The sequence below is a fragment of the Ceratosolen solmsi genome, unplaced genomic scaffold, assembly GCF_000503995.2.
Source record: "Ceratosolen solmsi marchali unplaced genomic scaffold, CerSol_1.0 scaffold13, whole genome shotgun sequence".
NCBI lineage: Eukaryota > Metazoa > Arthropoda > Insecta > Hymenoptera > Agaonidae > Ceratosolen > Ceratosolen solmsi.
In genome coordinates, this window is record NW_011948418.1 from 2,796,489 (window position 1) to 2,816,279 (window position 19,791).

Genomic DNA, 19,791 nt, shown 5'->3' on the forward strand with positions numbered 1-19,791 from the left:
TGATCATCAATTTTATTTTTTCATCGTAAATTATATACGTGTACATCATAATGAATTAGCTTGTGCATAAAAGAGTTATCACACTTTCACGAGACGAATTTGAAGCTTTTCTCAACTGCAATATCATTAATATTTTCATATCCACTCCATAAACATATATTCCTTAATATTATCCGCGTAAAAAATGATTGCACCTATAAACCAAGGCTTTTATTCATACGACTTCTAATGCAAAATTATTAATATAATTTGGAAAGAAAGCGAAAGCTTAATAGGCGCTGCCCTATACTTTTGGAGCAATCAAACAGTTTACTTAATATCGACGTTTTTACAGTTACTACTACTATCATCCAAGTATCTGAATCTCAAGCCACAACGAAGCGAGCAAATTTAAAAAAGAACAACTAGGATAGAGGGAATAGTGTGTGAGAGAGAGAGACGGAGAAAAGGTACGGAAACGGTACAAAAGTAATAGCTGTATCTTAAATTAAGCGAGCGACGTGAAAAAATATGCATGTAATGTAAACAGATAATGCAGTGAAATTCAAATGATAATTTATCGCGAGGTAGCAATCTACAATTCCCCCATATTTTTGCGACGGCTGCACGCGCGCACCGGCCACATAAGAAAAGCCCGCCACTAAAATTCATTATAGTAATCACATTACATTTTCTCCTATAACCTTCCGAGCTTACGACGAACATAATACCGACGTTATCGCTTGGCGTACCTTCGTTTTCACCTGTCGGCGAATAATCGCCACGGAGAATTCAGCCCATCGCCACTGGTGCGCAAAAACTTGTCTTCTCCTTTTCCCTCCCACCATGGCGTACGCACGAGCACGCGGGAGGAGGGCTAAGTCGAGCGCGGACGAGGTCCCGTCGATCATGGCGCCTTGGAAAATGTCGCGGGAGCGTTTTGACCCGGGGATGTCGTGCTGACGTTCGCGCGATCAAACAAAGTTTGCGCCGGGATTTTCTCGCGTAACCCGCTCCTCGAGAGTTTCCCGAGCTACTCGCGCGACAAATGAGATCCGGCGGGATCGGAAACGAGGTATTATCGACGAACTTAAGATGATTGGAAAGTGGACAACTATTTATAGCTCGAGTTATTCATGATTTTAATGACTTTGGACGTAGCGCAATTATGCCCATTAGGCTACGCAAAATTTCGTCGGCTCCTACGATTACGATTGCCGTTTACGGGTGTGTACGTGTCTGCGATGTTCCCAGTGCCAATAGTTGTTTACGATTGATTGATGTTATTGTGTGTTGTAATGTGATGGGCTCGTGGACGTACGCACGTACACGTACATGCGTTCACAGCACGTCCAACTACCTACACTGATTTTCATTCGGTTTATTCACTTGTTGGCGTAAATTATTATAAAGTTTGTATATTACGTATATATTATACTTGCTCCTTCGTGCCAAGTTTTCTCTTTCTCGTGCCAGGTGATAGATTATTTTCTCTATAATTCATGGCGAAAAGAAAGTTTTTGCTTCAAGTTCAAGTTGTATTAACTGTTAATACGCGGGATTAAGATAGAGGTGATTTAATATTACTTTATGGCCAGGAGATGGTGATTTAGGTTTTAGCTGCTCTTAGTCTCACTTCAACGCGTCGATTAGAGAGACTTTTTTCCCATTGGTTAAAAAAGCTTCGCTCCGGCACTAGTAGTTTCATGCCTCTATTAAATCGGATATGCTTCAGCGAAACTTCAAATAATACGATAATAATAATTTGCGAAAGCACCGAAAGCGCAAACTAGATTAACGTTCCTTATGAACTTATGGCGCACCCGGTAACATTTCTAAACGGCGGATCATCGTAATGTAGGATCCCGCTGCTCGGAAATTTAACTCTCTGCATCGTAAGGACAATTCTCGTTGTGTATGTAAAACATTGGTCGATTCGAATAAAACAAAGCCTCGCGCTCGCTCTTCTAATTACATCGTCAAGAGTGCTACTCGATGATAAAATTAGCTCATTGCCACGAGCGGGTACAATGTGCTCGACAATTTGCGCACGATGTCGTCGCGCTTCGTACACGCGTGATGTTAAGTCGCGCGACAAAGCGCACATTATGGGTTTAATAAGTGCGAATACGTCCGATATATCCAGCAAACGCGAATCAACTCGCCCTTTATGATAGCCAACACTTTGTATGGGCTAAGCAGCCTGTTTCGGGGATGCGTTTGGACATGTGCACATGTGCATGGGATCTCCGAAAACGATGGGATAAGAGGAGTAGGTGAAAAGGCGGGAAGGAGTGATGGGCGATAGGGGTTAGGGGAGGAGGGGGAGGGAAAGGGAGAGATTTACGATGCACGCGACGCTATTTAAAAGTACGTATTTTACCACAAAGCACATTACACGAATGTCATGAATAATACTTTCCATTTTTGCAGATTTGCGAGACTCGATGATATGTATAAGTACGGCATAAAAAGTTTGTAAATAGTTTTATGTATAATTGAGTCTCTCAGGTTATTTAACGACCCATGACGACGTTAAATTTTAATGCTTTGTAGTTTAATTGCATTTCTGCTGACGCGATTAAACAACGATCTCTGACGTTGAATATACAGTTTTTCGGGCTTATTTCCATGCGATATTAATAATGATGAACATGCTTATGTTATTTAAATAATGAAGATAAAACAGCACGATTATCTTAATACCTTTGACATACAGTTCGAGAACGTCGAATTTTTAAAAGCTCGTTTCATAAAGCTACTCATAAATGCAATGGATACATGCTTCGCCGTGAAAGTAATAATTCGACAAAAGTCTGAGGAAAAGGGAACCGTTGTCGACCGCGGACCTTTCTCGGGCCCGTAGGTACTGATCGGATAATTAATGCCAATCGGCCGCATTAAAGATGTAGTATGTAGTATGTGCAGTATGAAAAAACAGCTTTTACACAATATTGTCTGTATTAAGAAGTTCATCTACGGTAAGAGAGCGGCAAGAAAGGGGCCGGAGGGGGGGGGGGGGATAATGTTGACACGAACTTTATACGATTAATGATTGACGATTGTTTACCTATCCGAAAGAGCAAATTGTTCAAATGAGAAAGCTTATTAACTATATTAAAGATGAAAGTTATTCGGTCTGCGAAGATAACAATGAGAGTGAGAAAGTATAGTTAATAAGCACTTGAGAAAAATATTTACTTTGCATAATCGTAAAGGTACGCCATAATTTTAAGAGTATTGAAACGTCAGCAAATCGAGATGCATATGTCCTGCATACAACAGCCATTACTTCGGGATGGATAAGAAGCAAAGGGTTTTACTAAAACATGCGACAACATGGTGGAAGGGGCTGGAAGGAAGAAATGAAAAATGTTACATACATTTTACACAAATTTAAGCATCGAGAAATAAGTTATAAAAGTCCGCTTAATTTTGAGCGCCGTTCCATTCCAGATTGAGAAGGACAAACTTATTGTAAATTATAACTTTTTAATACCGGATATTGTGAAATTGATAATTTTTTAAGAAAATTTTCGACAATAATTATTTAATTAAAGCCCGTAAATATTCTGAGATAAAAAGGGGCTAAATGTAATATAGCCAAGTAATAAAGTAATAAAGTCTCTTAAATGCAAACGTACATTTGCGTTTATTCGTCTTTTCTCATATGGCGATGATAAAGTTGTTTCAAATTAACAGAATTCACTACGTTAATACGAAGAAATGAAGAATTATTTAGCGATAAAAAAAAAATATTCTGTTGTATTTTCTTGCATAAACGTCGTCATAGCTCCAATTGGGAAAAATTCAGAGATGCCTCATGAAAATATTTTGCAATTTTCTTATCTCCGGCACGGACTTGCTTGAGCTTCGATAGGATGCTAAGCCATTGAAGCTTTCGCACTCTCGTTCCACACTTATATACACACATTATTACACCACATCATTACTCATTGAATCCAAGAATTTTCCATTTTCAATTGTCGTGAAAACTTAAATTGCACGCTATGAAATCCACATTTTGGGGATAAATTTTTCGCTCTTCCCCTCGAAGTCCCACCCTCCTACCCCTCCGCCACCACCAACCGACATAATAGAAATTTAGCGAAAATACGGATATTGACATTAGTCATCGCATCGTCACAATGAAAAATTTCACGAATAAAAGAATTCGATAAAGTTACGAATGAGATCAATTTGTAACTTTTAACTTCGCGCATCGTGTATCGCAATCGATCGCAAAAAAGGTCCTTTGTCGCATCGACGTTTGACAGAATTTGCCCCAGCGAGATCAATGATCAAATTTTCCGCTGATCTCCTTCATTCGCTCATTATGTCTCTACGTACCAACGCAACTCGTAATTCTAATAAAAAAAACTCGATCGTTACGCGCGCACTCAAAATGCTAATCTCCGGTGCGAATAACGCGAGCGGCAAATACTCTCCACGATCGTAATTTGGACGAGTCTGAGTGCTCGATTGAAAATCACACGGAGAGGACTTCAAAGCTCGACTATATTGCGAAATGCAAAGCTGGTTCTGCCATCCCGTTAATTAAGTATCGGGGTCGAACCTCGACAACCCGCCATTATAAACCACCGCGACGTTTTGCCCCCGGCCTTAGACGTTCGTCTCTTCCTGTACACAACTAACGCGCAACGGAATATGAATTTAATCTCTGCCCTTTAAGCGTACAGTCGAGTTACAATGACGAGAGAGAGAGAGAGAGAGAGAGAGAGAGTGAACGAGTGAGCCAAGTCGAAAGTCGGTTATCATCGCTCCACGATTTTTGATTACTCATCTGCTTTGCCGAGGCCACGTGTAATAAAGATGAATTCAAAGAGGATAAATAAGATGGTCTTTAAATTTCTCGAGAGAGATATTTGGAAGCTGAGCCGTAACTTATTATTCAAACACGCAAGAAAAGAGCTGCATGCCCGTATTTGTTATTAATGAAAGCAAATTGAACATTGTTTGTTTTTTTTTGCCTTTCTTTTAGACATTTATGTTTGTAGAAGGACTCAAATGTGCTCAATATCTTTACTAATTATCATTAATCTTTAAATGTTGCCTATATGAAAATAATCGGAATACCGGGTAAATAACAAGAACGATAATTAGGACCGAAGTTAAAGAAGAAGAAAAAGAAGAAGAAGAAGAAGAAGAAGAAGATATGCCAAAGTGTCGATGGACTGCTGTATATGCTAGGAGAAAATTAAAGAAAAATGACTCAACGATCCATAACAGGATGCAAGGAAACTATTAGGAATTTCAGTTCCACTCCATTAGCATTAACAGCCATGTATTGGAAATTACTGGTTATAAAGAAGCAAGACATTATTTTGTGGAATTAGACGTTTTTATGCGTATTTCAAAATGCCGTATGACGAAAGGAATGGAAAAATGAAAATTGCCCCTAAATGATTACGAATTAGATTTGCCTCGGTACTTGCGTTTCTATATCTGCAGTGGCTACTTTAAATTACGGAACGAATTGACAACGTCCACTTGCATAAGGCAAACGATTGGTAAATTTTTTTTTTTTTTTTATTTCCAATACAGATTTGATAATACCATGGGAATCGCCTAAGATTCCAATCGCTCTATTTAATCAACGAGCAAACGACTATACTTTATTTTGTTTCTTTCTTTTTTCTTTCATTCCATCCAAATCGAACTCTTAACTATTATATTCGAGTGATTGTCGCCGCTCAAAACTCTCATCATCTCATGCGCATTACATTTTAAGCTGCGCGAAACTGCCACTTTTTATTTATTCGACCTAACTTTCTATCCACTTTTGGTTAGCCAATTGATCGCGCGTCCTTTGACCAAACGTCGCTGTAATATTCAGTTCTACGTAGTCTATGCGATATTGCCGAGGCTTTCTATGTCCACATGTCACCAAATAATTTTTAGCAAAATATGGTAAACACGCCTTGGTGGATATAAAAGTGCCTTTACCTCCGCGCGCAAATGACACTTTGAATTGTCTATAATAAAATGTTCCGTATGCCATTAGATTTTGAAATGTCATAACGTTAAGAAATGTTTGTCGACCGACCCTCGCCGCCTTATCGACACCGACAACAAAAACTCCCAAAATTTCATCAAATTACTCCAATTTCCAATACCCACGCGCGTAGGAGATGGAACACGAAGCGCCAGCCTTACTCGTAACGACGACAAAAACTGTCCAACTATTCCCTCTTACCAAACTCCACGTAGCTCCTTGTAAAGAAAGGCTCTCGCATTATCGCACGTGGACCGCATTAAAAAGTCGTTATAAGCGCGTCTAGCGACAGTTTAAATGCTCGTGACTTTTCATTAGAGCGATAAAAATAAAATACGCGTGCGTTAATCTCTCGGTCGCATCAAAGCGTAAAAAATGGTCGAACGCGGCTGCGGTCGCGGCTTATCCAGTAATTTGTAAAGGCAATTTATAGTCTCGCGATTATAAATAAGTTACAGTCGCGAGTCGCGTCGTCTTATGTATCGTCTCGTGGCCGGTGAAAAACGCGCTTGAAAATCTCGGTACGAGAGAAACCGAACTCGCCGCAACAGTTCGGTCTTTGTTCTCCGGATCATATGTTTGCGGGCACCCCCCGGTCTCTCCCCGGTCTCTCTTCGATCTCCCTCCCCGCTGCCCTAGCCGCCGAGAAACCGAGGCATTGCCACCGCCGACTCCATGCGCGTGTAGTTTTCCTTTTTGCCCGAGGCGGGCCGTGGTGGTGGGAGGAAGGAGGAGGACGTGGCTATCGGAACGAGAGATGGGCTTTTAATGCTTTGGCGGTGGAGTGTCACGGAATGGCGCGACAGGGGGAGTGGGGAGGGGGCCGGAGGCGAAACGGGGGACTTTGCGAATCGAATTTTCGCGTTCGGTTTTGATGGAAATTTTCGCCGAGTGCGAGCGCAGTGAAATTGTCGACGCCAGCTCCGCGTTCAAGAGGACGGACCGAAACTCCAAGTCGGCCCGTAATCGCGAATTCCAAGAATTTAAATGAAAGGCAAACAGCTCGGGTGGATTCGAGAGAAGTTCTCCTCGTTTACTCTTGTTATTGAGACGCACGTGTGCTTGTGTTTAACAAATTCGAGAGCTCAAACGTACGAAATGTCATGACGAGAAATAACAATTTGCAAGTACTCGCTTATCTAACTAAATGCTGGCTATCGCGCTTTAGGAATATACCGTTTTTGTTGTTTATCGAATCTCATTTATTCATGCAGTAATATTTTGATGGATTATTAGTTGCCAAGAGGATAAAGTGTGGATTCGTCGCGATGATGATTAACAAATGGCACGATGGGAACGTGTCGAGTTTACCTCTACGTAATGACATACGAATTATAGAGAACTGTAGAGAGCAGAAAATATCATGGCGTAATTGTAATACTTGACGTTTCTTCAAGCGAGATGACTGTAAAGCTAGTACTCGCGTCAAAGTTATCAAATTTTATTTGCAATTTATAGAGAAAGAAAACAAGAGGAAAAGACAGGGAGGGATATATATATATATAGAGAGAGAGAGAGGGAGAGAGAGAGGGAGAGAGACAGAGAGAGAGAGAGAGAGAGAGAGAGAGAGAGTGTGTGTGTGTGTGTGTGTGTGTGTGTTCGAGAAAAGTCTAAAAAGGCTGTAGTAAAATGTAGGCAAAAGTATTAGTGTATTGGGTATGACACTTTAGTCGTACGTACATCTCGTTGACACGTTCAAACAGGATTAGAGTATCGTTCGTTTAATAAAGGAATAAAATGCAATTTCTATCATCTTTATAGTAGGCGGTCCTCTATATTCAATTTATTATTAGAAAGAACGTACAGAAATGAAAGTAATGGATGAATTAGCTGAAAAAAAAAAAAAAAATATTAACGGCTTGTGCGAGTGTTGGTAAAACAATGTACATTGTTTTATAATCAAATAATTGCTTCGCTATCTGAACAGGAAATCTTTACCTACCAACCAGACATGAATTATTTGACAAAGACGGATAAAAAGGTCGTTTATCAGACTACCATAACAAAAAACATTTGTCGGGTAGTATCGCCTAAATTTCTTGCGATAAGTGTGTCGCCGTACGAGCACAAGCGCCCGCTGCTCTGACCATTAAAAAAAAAAAAAAAAAGTGAAGGAAAGCGGCGACCTAAGCGGCAATCTCGATTTTCCAATAGCAAATTACAGCGGCAGTCGAAGAAAAGCGAAGGAGAGTCCATTATGACGGAAGTGAGCGCCGCCGCGTTGGATAAGAGGTCGACATGGCATCTGCCAGCCTCCCTTCCGCCCCACCTGCCTCACCACCGCCTCGGGCCGTTATCTCTGCCACTACGACGACGTAAGCTCGAAAGCCCCGGGCGCCGTCGCACCGTTACACGTCCGCTCTTATCGGAGACGCGCGAATAAATTAGCGGCCCCTCACCTCGGGACGCACGCGGCTTTCGCGGACGAGACAGTCGCGAGTAAAAACGTCCCGGGCGCATTATGTCGAGGCGAATTCACTGGGCCGCGGCGCCTTTTCCGACTGTCCGACTAGCGTGGAGGGGCTGCCCGACAACCGATAAGGGGTGATAAGTGCGCTTAGAATCCTTCTCCTGTTTTTATTAGGGCTAATGCGGAAATGACGTGGGAGTTGGCCTTTTTCATTGTATTTTCGCCAGTGCACGGGGAGTGCCGGTTTCGTCCTCTTCTTTTGACAATACGACGGAGCTAGTAAGGGCCGAATGTCCGTTAATTTTGCGGAGTGTGGATAATGCGGTGGCGCCCAAGTGGAAATAGTGGTGAAATGGTGAAAGCTTTGACTATCGGTAAATCGAAAGCTTTTAGCTATACTATGCGAGTGAGATGGATGGTTTTCCAATTATTTATTATTTATATGATGCGATGATGATGAGTGACTATATATTGGAAACACTACCAAGTAAGTAAAAATTGATGGTGTTATTTCTTTTTTTTTTTCTTTTCTTTTTTTGTTTTTGTTTTTTTTTAATTAGAAAATCGTGCGACCGCCGAGTGTAATTAGTTACAAAGCACATGTGTGTCTGCTTTAAGGTGCGTAAATTGAAAAGTTTATCGTCAGGATCATATCGTTAAAATTTATTACTCACTTATATAATTTAATTTTTATGCCTTTATGCAGCAACTAGCAGAAGCTTCTTTCATTTTGTTTCATATCTTAACTTATAATGCTAATACCAACAGAAAAAGAAATCTTCTTCGAGAGTAACCACACATTAAAAGTCCTCTTGAGAAGCAATCATAAAGAAAGACGATTTACCGTCGCATAATTCCATTAAACTATCGTTCTGATAAGCTAAACGTATGCAAAATGGAAAATCAAGCTTGGAAAATCTTTGTAACATTTCGCGGGCTACTCACTCAGCAAATAACGACTTAATTACTTGACTCGTTTCCGGCGATATACGGCTGCCTTTCTTTTATGATTTTCCGCTGCAAGGCTATTTTCTACTTCCATATCTTTACACTTGCGTTCGAATAGCGCCGTTGACGCTTAATTACCATCTTTGCTGTTTAACTTCAAAGTAATGTTATATGGACTTTCTTTAAAACATCATTTGTTCTAATAGATTCGTTTAATTTTTGATGTTGTTGTTGTTGTTGTTGCCGTTGTTTTCTTTCTTTCCTTTTTTTTCATTTTTTTTCTTCTACTTCTTCTTGGTTCTTATCTTATTCGAATAAAGGCCATAATTAATGCCAAGAGCATTTAATTTCTTTGAATATCCGTGTCTTTGTGATGGGCGGCAAAATACGACGAGCATTGATAAATATCGACGATTAACCGTATTAACAATTACTCGTTTATTCGCCCATTTATAAATTAATTTTTAAATAATACGTGTAGACATGTAAAAAAAATGAATATATGTATCGTATGAGTATAATCTATGCGTTATCGATTTCTTTTAATACGTGACGTATGCGTAAGCTGATTAACTCAAGTTTGCGTTATAATTTTGCATAAATATTTAAAAAATACTTTAATACTCGGATAAAATTTTATATTATGCTCCTTTTATTTGAAGTGAAAATTTACATATAAGCTTAAAATAAATTATAATATCGAATTCTTAATAATCTTAAATGCTTTTTACTTTTTAATTCAATTTCATACTTTTTCACCTTTACAACGGTTTTTATATTATCATCTTAAATAGTCCGATATTGACATATCATATACGTTCAAATGCTAACTTGGACAACCTTTTTCCCCAGCAATTTATTATTAAGTGTTATATTTAGGAAATTTAATGGTCTTATCGTAATTTATGCTTCTATCATTAATCGAAATATATAAGAGCAATATATATTAGGTCTTTAAAGTCAAGTGTCAGAAGTATTCGAATAAATTCAGTAATGAAAACATATAAATGAAAGCGATTATACTATTACTACTTTAACATTATTTATATTCTATAAATATGATCTGTTTATTAATTGACGCTTTTCTGAATTAACTTTCAGAACAACATAAAAGTCAACATTGATATAAGAGAACTTGATATAAACATATAAAAAAACACTCTCGCGCACGCACATATGGTGGGACGGGCGGCCGGAGGGGGGGGGGAGACATAGTGCGTACAAATTTGAAAGTTGTCACATAATAGTAAATCTTGTCGAAAACTTTTCGACATTTGTTGCTATCGATGTTTCAAAAGTTTATCTCGTAAAATAAATTTGCACGTATAATAAAAAGTATTATCCGAGGTGAGAAATATCAGCTAAGCTTTTTGATATGAGTTTTACAAATTAAACATTACACTTATGTCGATACACTTTCTAATATTCTAAAAAAAAAATTTCCAGTTGATCAAGTTGAGAAATGCAACATCAATGCACGACTCTCCAAGACGCAATATACAAAGTATATATATATATATATATATATATATATATATATATATATATATATATATATACACACACACTATAAAAATAACATATATATATATATATATATATATATATATATATATATATATATATATATACACACTGGTAATATAAAATGGTCTAATCAGCTAATGATAGATTGCGTTCACAAGAAATTAAAATATGATCGATTAACGCAATCAAACAGGCGGAAGAAATCGTCTCGACGAGATTTGACAATGTGAACTTAATCTCTACAACACTCGAGGACACACACACGCACGCACGCACGCACGCACGCACGCACGCACGCACACACACAGACACGCATATATTTACTACATGCAAAATGTATATTATTTAGGCTTCATTACGATTTTTAAAATAATTCCATACTATAAATAAACAACGGAGTAATAAAAATATTTTAAAAAATATTACTACTCTATCAGAGCCATTCATAACCTACAATTTAGATCGGATCAATGTTGGTATCAAAATTCAATTCGAGCTTTTTCACACCAAACTCGCAATTATATATCTTAAAGCCAATTTCGTCCTTATCATTTGGAAATATAGAAAACACAATGGCAAATCATTCGAAAGTCTAGAAAGACATATTATATCCACTAATCTAATGATAATCTAATCATAATAATAATAGCAATAATCAAGAAATAATGACTTGAATTTTTTTTTATTTTCTCGCAAATTGTATGTTTTCGCTGCCATGACATTAAAAATCGAGCCGAATAATTAATATCTTAAAAAAAACAATCATTTTTATTTCGCACTATTCAGTTGTAATTGAAATTCCAATCCGTGGCTCAATTGCTAGCACAGATCGATATCATATTTTATCATCGCGTATTAGAAAGTCTTGCGAGGCAATTTCGCCCGTGCAAGTACAGCCAACAAACAATTTGGCTGCACAGCGTTATAGATTTCTTTGTATAATGCTATAAACAGTTTTTTCACAAGTATGTAATCTATGTGTTACGTATCGGATATGAATAATGACGAATAGTCGAGTGTAAATCTCGGAAACTTGTGCAATTCGGCTGAATCAAGGACGAAAGAATTTCGATAACCTACCCACCTGGCAAAAGGTCAATCTTTTGTTCTTTTGAAAAGACAGTACGAGACGATTGACATTAAAGGCACGAATGCAGTTAATCAGTGGAAGATTAATCAGTAGCGATGATTCGACGACAAGTCTACTATAGTAAAATCAGACCACGGGATCCGCGAAATTGTGGTTAAGAATCCGTGAAGAACAATATCGTTTGCAGGGCATTTCACTATCACTTTAATATGATTATGGGAAAAAAGTACGAAACAAGCCACCCAAAATACATCTATTAATAATAATTGTAGATTTTTAACATATTGATGTATGGCCCCCCTTCTTTGATTGTTTTTTGTTTTTGTTTTTGTTTTTGTTTTTGTTTTTGTTTTGTAATTAACAGGGACAAGGCAGTTTATTAGATTCAAACGAAAGGTAATTAAATTCAACTCAAACGATATTTGATAATTAGTCTGCAATTTATTGATAACTCCAAGAGCCTTACGTGATTTTAACTATCGCGTTTATGTACATTTACATCGTGCAATTAGTAATCCATATAATTTGCTCGCGTTGTGCCGTTTTTTCTATTCATAGCATATCGATAATTTAATGGGAAATTCGTAAGAGTAAATTTTCGTTAAATTTTATATGTATTTAGGCAAAAATTATTCAATGCTTATTACACATTTTTGTCTAATTAACAATATTAATTTTATAAGCGTTTGATGATGACGGTAGGCGATAATAGAGATTGTAAAATGTAGGATTTTTATCGCGAAGGATTATTTCTACTATTATACAAATTTTCTTTGAATGGCAAATTATTTTTCACAAATGCTATTATAAAGCCGTAAATGAGATTAGTATTGAAAGAAGCTTGTGAAAATTCCATTGATGAGATTGGACAAAAATGATTTATTATAAGAATGATTATAGTATTTATCGGGAGAGAAGGTACAATGAATTTTTTCAAGATTTAACGGAGTAATTGTAAAAATTTATGATGGCTTGTTCACGTTTAGAAAATATTTTCTCTGCTTATAAATATACTTTCACCGTTCATTTATTACTATTAATTATTAAATAATTTTATATGTACTCACTCGTATTGGTATAAACAATAATTCCTTACAATTACAATGAAACCCACCTGAAACAAGAATGCGTATAAACATATAAATAATTGGTTTACATAATATCGGGAAGAAAAGCGAAGAATTGCATGAATGATCATGAAAATTTTTCATATTTTTTAAGTAAATTTAGAAGAAAAATTATACAAGATATTGTCTGGTTGTGTATTTATTTATATAATAAAGTAATAATCAGTGTTATTTATTCTCACACGGGCTTGATTATCCGATCCCATCGATGATGAGCCTGTAATATGCGAAAATTCGATAAATTTGAATTCCAATAAAATCTCTTAACTAGCTAACTTATTCAAACGTACGAAATATCTGGTTTCGCACTTTTTCTAATAGTATGTATATAATTATATTGGATACTATAGATCGATGCTAAATTAGAAGTAAAAAATGCCTCGTATAATGTTAATGTTGCATTGGTTTAGGGAAATGAATATTTACATATCATCCTTTTTAAACTACTGCAGTTGCCAGATGCATTTTTCAACACAATGCAGTATTTTCTTTCACGAGATGTAAAATAAATGCAGCTGCCTTTAATTGAATTTATATTGCACGCGAAGGCACTATTCACACCCGCATTAAAGTAACGAAAAGAAAAAAAGAATAACAAATTTGTAAACAAATTAAGCAGCTAGACGTCTACTCTACCTTCGCGATCAAATATTAAGTTTCCCGGTGGCAGCGACGACGAGCGTTTTTACATGACAATAAAACGCGGGAAAGGGAGTCAAAGAACCTTCAGAAACGATAAAACACATGCGAGCGCAAACAATCACACGTATAGAGGTTAATGGCTCGCAGATGGGAAAAACGCGTAGTCGAGGCGATGTTTGACTCCCGGCGGCAACGAATACTCGCACACGCATAAACGGTTGCACTCTCGTTTTTAACTCGATTTGCTTTATTCTTTTTCAACCGTTTCCATACGACTGTTCGCTACTTAGACTGCGATCACGCGGTAAAAAAAAATAATATTTCCCTTCCAATCATCGTAAAATTCAACTCGACACTTCATCGTGGCTCGTCATTGGCGCACGTTCAACGCGCGCTAAAATGGAATTTCAGATAGTTAGATTTTCGCGACTTTTTAAGGCCCGATAATGCTTGCCCCTTGCCCGTAGCTCCTGGCGCAGTGGGACTAAGTGCGACTCGAGCTGTAAATACGTCGAAGAAACCACGTGCAAAAAAATATCGCCTTTGCTTTCGCTTATCCGGCTTTTTATACTTTTAGCTTCTTCGACACGTTAGTGTGTTAACTTTAGGTTAAAACTATGTAAATGAACGGGAGTACGAGAGTGACCAGCTTGAAAGATTCTTTCATTACAGGATAGCATGAATATTAATATACTATAACTTTGCAATATATCGCTTACAATAAATGTGCCATAAAATATACTTTTTACCTTTATATTCTAGAGATTTTTTTTTTTTTTTTTTTTTTTTTTTTTTTTTTTTTAATACTTAGACGTGCACTAAAATTATTTCATTTGCTGGATAATAGTGACAAGTTCAGTGTATTGGATTCATAAGTTATGTGTCGTCGGGTTCGTATGATATGGAGACAAAATAAAAGATGGAAGTTTAAAATGAGAATTAATAATAAAACTCGCCGAGATAGAAGATGTTAGTTTATACAATTGTATTTTAGCAGATAGCGTAGAATGAAATCGAATGATGTTGTAATTGTAAAATAATTAAAGGCCTAAATTATGTCGAGATACAATTTTGCGAAATAAGACAAGACGGAGCGCTTAGGGAATAGAACAATGAGTAAAGGTAAAATATGACTTAGTGGATAAAAATTTTGTTATTAAAGAGAAGAAAAAAAGAAAAGGCAAAAAAAAAAACTAACAAATTACATGGATAGTATATGTGAAGATTTTTTTTTTTTTTTTTTGATTGTTCTCTCGATACAATATGTAAAATCAATAATTTCGTTTAACATATGAGAATTTCAATTCACCTACGATGGAAAAGTATGTCAATGCTTGGCTAGAAAGATATTTATCTCTATTCACAATATTTAAATGAAGAATAATACAGTATTCAAGTACTCGACTATTATTGGTTGGAAATACTTTGTCAATATACAATAAACTCCGTGTTTCACGATTATTTCTCACCGATAAAGTTTTTACGAAAAAAAGTAATCCTTTAGCACTTTATACTTACAAAATTGTACGAACTTGTCATAAATTCGTAATGTAATATGTACGACAACAAAAACAAACATCTATAAATGTATTGTCATTAAATAAATATTTAAAAATTGATGCATAAAACATATTTGCACACGTGATAGTTGATTTGCTTAATAATGTCACGAGAAACCCGTCCCTAAAGGAACAATTTATTTAAACGAATAATTTTTATTTCCTCACGGATGACTACTTTCAAATAAAAAAAAATATGAGCGCATTAGCGTTAAATGGCGAACATTTTATTCTCGAATTAATTTCCCAAGTCACGTTTAATTCAAAAACGAAAAATAATTTAACGTATTAAATAAAACATTTTCTGAATATTTTATTTGAGATAATCCAGCGACATACAGCGGCGCGCGCTTACCAGTATCATTAAAATCACGGCCTCACAGCGAGTAATCATTACTCTTTAAGTTCTGAATATTTTGTCGTGCAAAATTATGATAAAATCATGTCGACCTCCTGAGTAGCAAAGGCCATTAAGTGCTGCAATAGACGGGCTTCGTTAAAAAGATATCATATTTTGCGTTAAGCAAGGATTTTACAATCTATTTTTGTAATGTATCAATGTAACACTTTTTACAATACAAAATAATATTAAATACGCCTCTCTCTCTCTCTCTCTCTCTCTCTCTCTCTCTCTCTCTCTCTCTTTGGTTTCTCGTTATCCAATTATCACGGAAGAGCTAGATACGTTTGCTCGAGTCTTTTTTCGCTACTCTATATAATTGATCCATGAAATACCAATGAATTTGCCATTTTAAAATCTTGATACGAGTTTAGTACTTGGCAATGTTGATCGATATATATACGATCCGCACGACAGATCGCGTGATACAGATCATTTTACAAAAAATTTTCTTAAATATTTACTTAACATAGTTTATACTATGATGACGATAATGATGATGATGATTATGATTATTATTACTATTATTATTGTTATTATTGCATTATTAGCATAAAGGAATATGTCATATGTTATATTTTAATTTATGAATGCAAGAAGAGAAAAACTTATGAAATTAAATTTAAAAACTATCTGATATTGCGTTACTCTGCTTCTAGTCGTTCTTGCTTTTATTAGACATACATGTTTATGTATGTATATGATATATATATATATATATATATATATATATATATATATATATATTGGTTGGCTCACTTCATATTCAAGCATTACGTTAATATCAACTAGGATATCTCGTTGGGGGGGGGGGGTCTTCATTAACCTTTTCAATAAGATTAAAATATGAAACTCTGTCTCGGTGTTAGTACAGAAATATCCGTCGAACTCAAACCTATTTTTGTGTTGATAATAGGTGTGGCTGGAAGGAAGAAAAGCCAAGTTAAGCAATTGAAAGTAATGAAAGTGAAATGCCTCGTGAAAAAGAAAGAATTTGCCGCTTCAACTATAATTCTATAAAATCACTGGAAACCCCTCTCTGAAGATATACATTACTCTCCATTAAAACTGATAATTCGACGAAAAAAAAATATTGATACTTGAGTAGAGATAGAAAAGGAAAAGATGAATTACAACAGATTTCCGTCGAACCTCTCTCAAATTCGAAACATATCCGAGTGAAGACAAACGCAAAATAAACAAATGCAGTGTATAAAATGTTTGGACCACCACTACTACCAGCACAATCATCGTCATCATCATCATTATCATCATCATCATCATCATCATCATCATCATCATCATCATCATCATCATCATCATCATTCGCATCGCAAACGACATCAATAAAGATCCACATCCCAAAATTGGAATCCCGTCCTCTTCGCCGAATTCGTAGAAAGTGGATACGAATGTTTTCGCGTTATCAAGAGGAGAAATCTCTATATTGCATTAAGTCCGTTTATAAAGAAGGAAGAGGAAACGGACAAAGTTTAAAAAAAAAAAGAAAAAGAATAAGCCAAAAAAACAACACGAATACTCTTGGGGTTCGTTATTACGTGAACCGGAAGTCAGTCGAAAGTTCTTTGATGATATAGATCAACGACTTTTGGCAAATAACGTTGGTACTTGTCTTTAATACTTTTTGCGCCGTTAATTCAAAAAGGAATTTTTTATTTTTTTTTTTTTTGTCGACGCAAAAGTGTACAGTGTTCTCTCATTGTTAAATATGCGTTTACTGATTTTCTTCGCCCAAAAGTTCGCTAACAATTTCCGAAAATTAACAACGTTTTTGCATGAAAACTATAATTTACAGACCCATAAAACTTAATTTGTGTACCAATTTTTTTCAAATATAGTTTTATTAAAAATTATGAACGCGAACAATTATGGTTAATGATGGTATAATAAATTAAGTTTTTTTACTGAAATTGCGAGGGACATTTTTCACAATTTTATCGAGCTTGAATTAATTAAAAATACGATGGAGAAGAGAGGGGGAAAAAAATAACTTGTTCAGTTTTTGAAAATATATCGCGCCAAGCGAATTATGTATATCGAGTAATAGTGCGTAAGTGCATTTGACATTATGAGCTCGTTAGTATTGAAAATAGATGATGAAATAAAATAAATTACATTGACCTGCGAAATTTGTCTATAATTTCGCTATATATATTCGTTGCCTAATCTTAAATGTCAGTTGGCTGCCTTTTAAACATGCGAGCAATTATGCGGAAAACTATTCTTATCCTAGTTTAATAACAATTTTAACCAATATATCATACCCATACATGTTACAATTTTCCTAGCGATCTTTCGCAACTTGTTTGCTGCTATTTTACTCGATAGAAATAACATGGATAATAGAAAGAACTGTCCATATTGTCCAACATTAAAACTCTCGGACTTGAAGAATGGTTTTTCTTTTTTTTCTTTCTCAATATGTCAAATGTATATATCATTATGGTAAGTAGGAAGAAAAGTACATTGTATTCAAAACGATGCTGCTGATGAATCGAGGTAATGTAACTATTACGCTACTTTACTAAACTTTCCTTCGCAAAATTAATACATTGTAAATAATACCCTCCCCCGCGTCCTACCCACCCAAGACTCCCCGACGAATCATCTCTTTAACACTAGACTTTTTTTTTTATCAGATTGACATGCACATGCCTCTCTAGCTCTAGCTAAAAAGCCAGAGCAGTAGAAAAAATTACGTAGGCCCGTTGAGCACACGTAACATTAGCGGACGAGCGAGTCGACGCGTATCCCCGCGCGTCGAGGGAATCCCCAAGAAGCTCGGACGTTGGAAAGCCCGCGCGTTCGAGGAAGGCACAAGTGCACGTCGTAAAAGCTCTCGGGGCTAAGTGTCGCGCTATATTTACATAAGCCGCGAACGCAATGTTGGGAATCGAATGCCGAAGAACCGGTTGTATCTAACGAATGCTTACTTTTCGTTTCCAAAGAGATGCTCTTGCTCTCTGCGAGCAGCGGCCAAGTGCGAGGAAAAATTCTCTCCCCGCTATGATCACAATTCCCGGAATATCGGCACCGAACGGTCTTACAGTAAAATGCCCTTTTCAACGACGCGCAGCACTTAATAAGCCTGGCGGGTTTTAAATCACGCCCAATTGTTGCACTCTCGGAGCAGAAAATTGTAGAATAGAGCCGCTTACCACTGGCTATTCAATGCACAAATAATAACGAGCACCTTCAATGCCATTTATGGGGTTTATTATTAGAATAAACAAACTGCGGTGATTGGTAGCGCGCGGCAAATCCGGGCACTGGAGCCTAATTAATGGCTTGCGCGGTCGCCGACGAGGAGTGTTGCGCGAGCGCCAGATGAATTCTCGTCGGCGATGCACCTGCGGCATGAATAATCGCGATTCGCACTTGCGACTGAATTAGCGAAAGGCGTTGGCGTAATTGTAATTTCGGCAAAATATTTATCGCTGCTCCAAGTGGTGGCGATCGAGGGCGAGGCGAGCAGCGCTAGAACGAGGGGGTAGGGGGGAGGGGGGACTGTACGAGAATTAACATAGTATTGGCGATCGAAACGTGGGCGAAGTCTGTTGCAACACGCGAAACGTGCGAAACAACTCGCCTTGAACGGACAGCGCCGAAAGTGCGCCAGGACGATAGGTTTGCACGGCCGAGTTAACGTGTCCCGTTATGTTTGTGGCCGCGCGCACGCATTGGTGCGCATAGGTTCTACTGCTTTCGCAGACGCGTGTCCCGAACTCTCGATAAATCATCTTGAAGTGCAATGTTTCGCATTAAGGCTATTTAATTTAAGGTTGGACACACTTGTCGAGCTTTTTCACCGAGCTTATTCGCGCGCTCACGCAAAGTCGAAGGCTAATCCAGTGCTAGGGTTATAAATTCTCGAAAGGCTATTAATTACTTTGATCAAGTAATACGTGTTACGAATCGTTGGAAGCTTTATAATTACGTCAATCTCGCATTTGTCGTACAGCTAAATTGCACCACGCCGTAACATAAATCTGTCGACTTTTCTAACCTTTTCAGTTATCCGTCTTCGCGACCCCCCCCCCCCCCCCCCCCACCACCCCCCCACACACCGCAT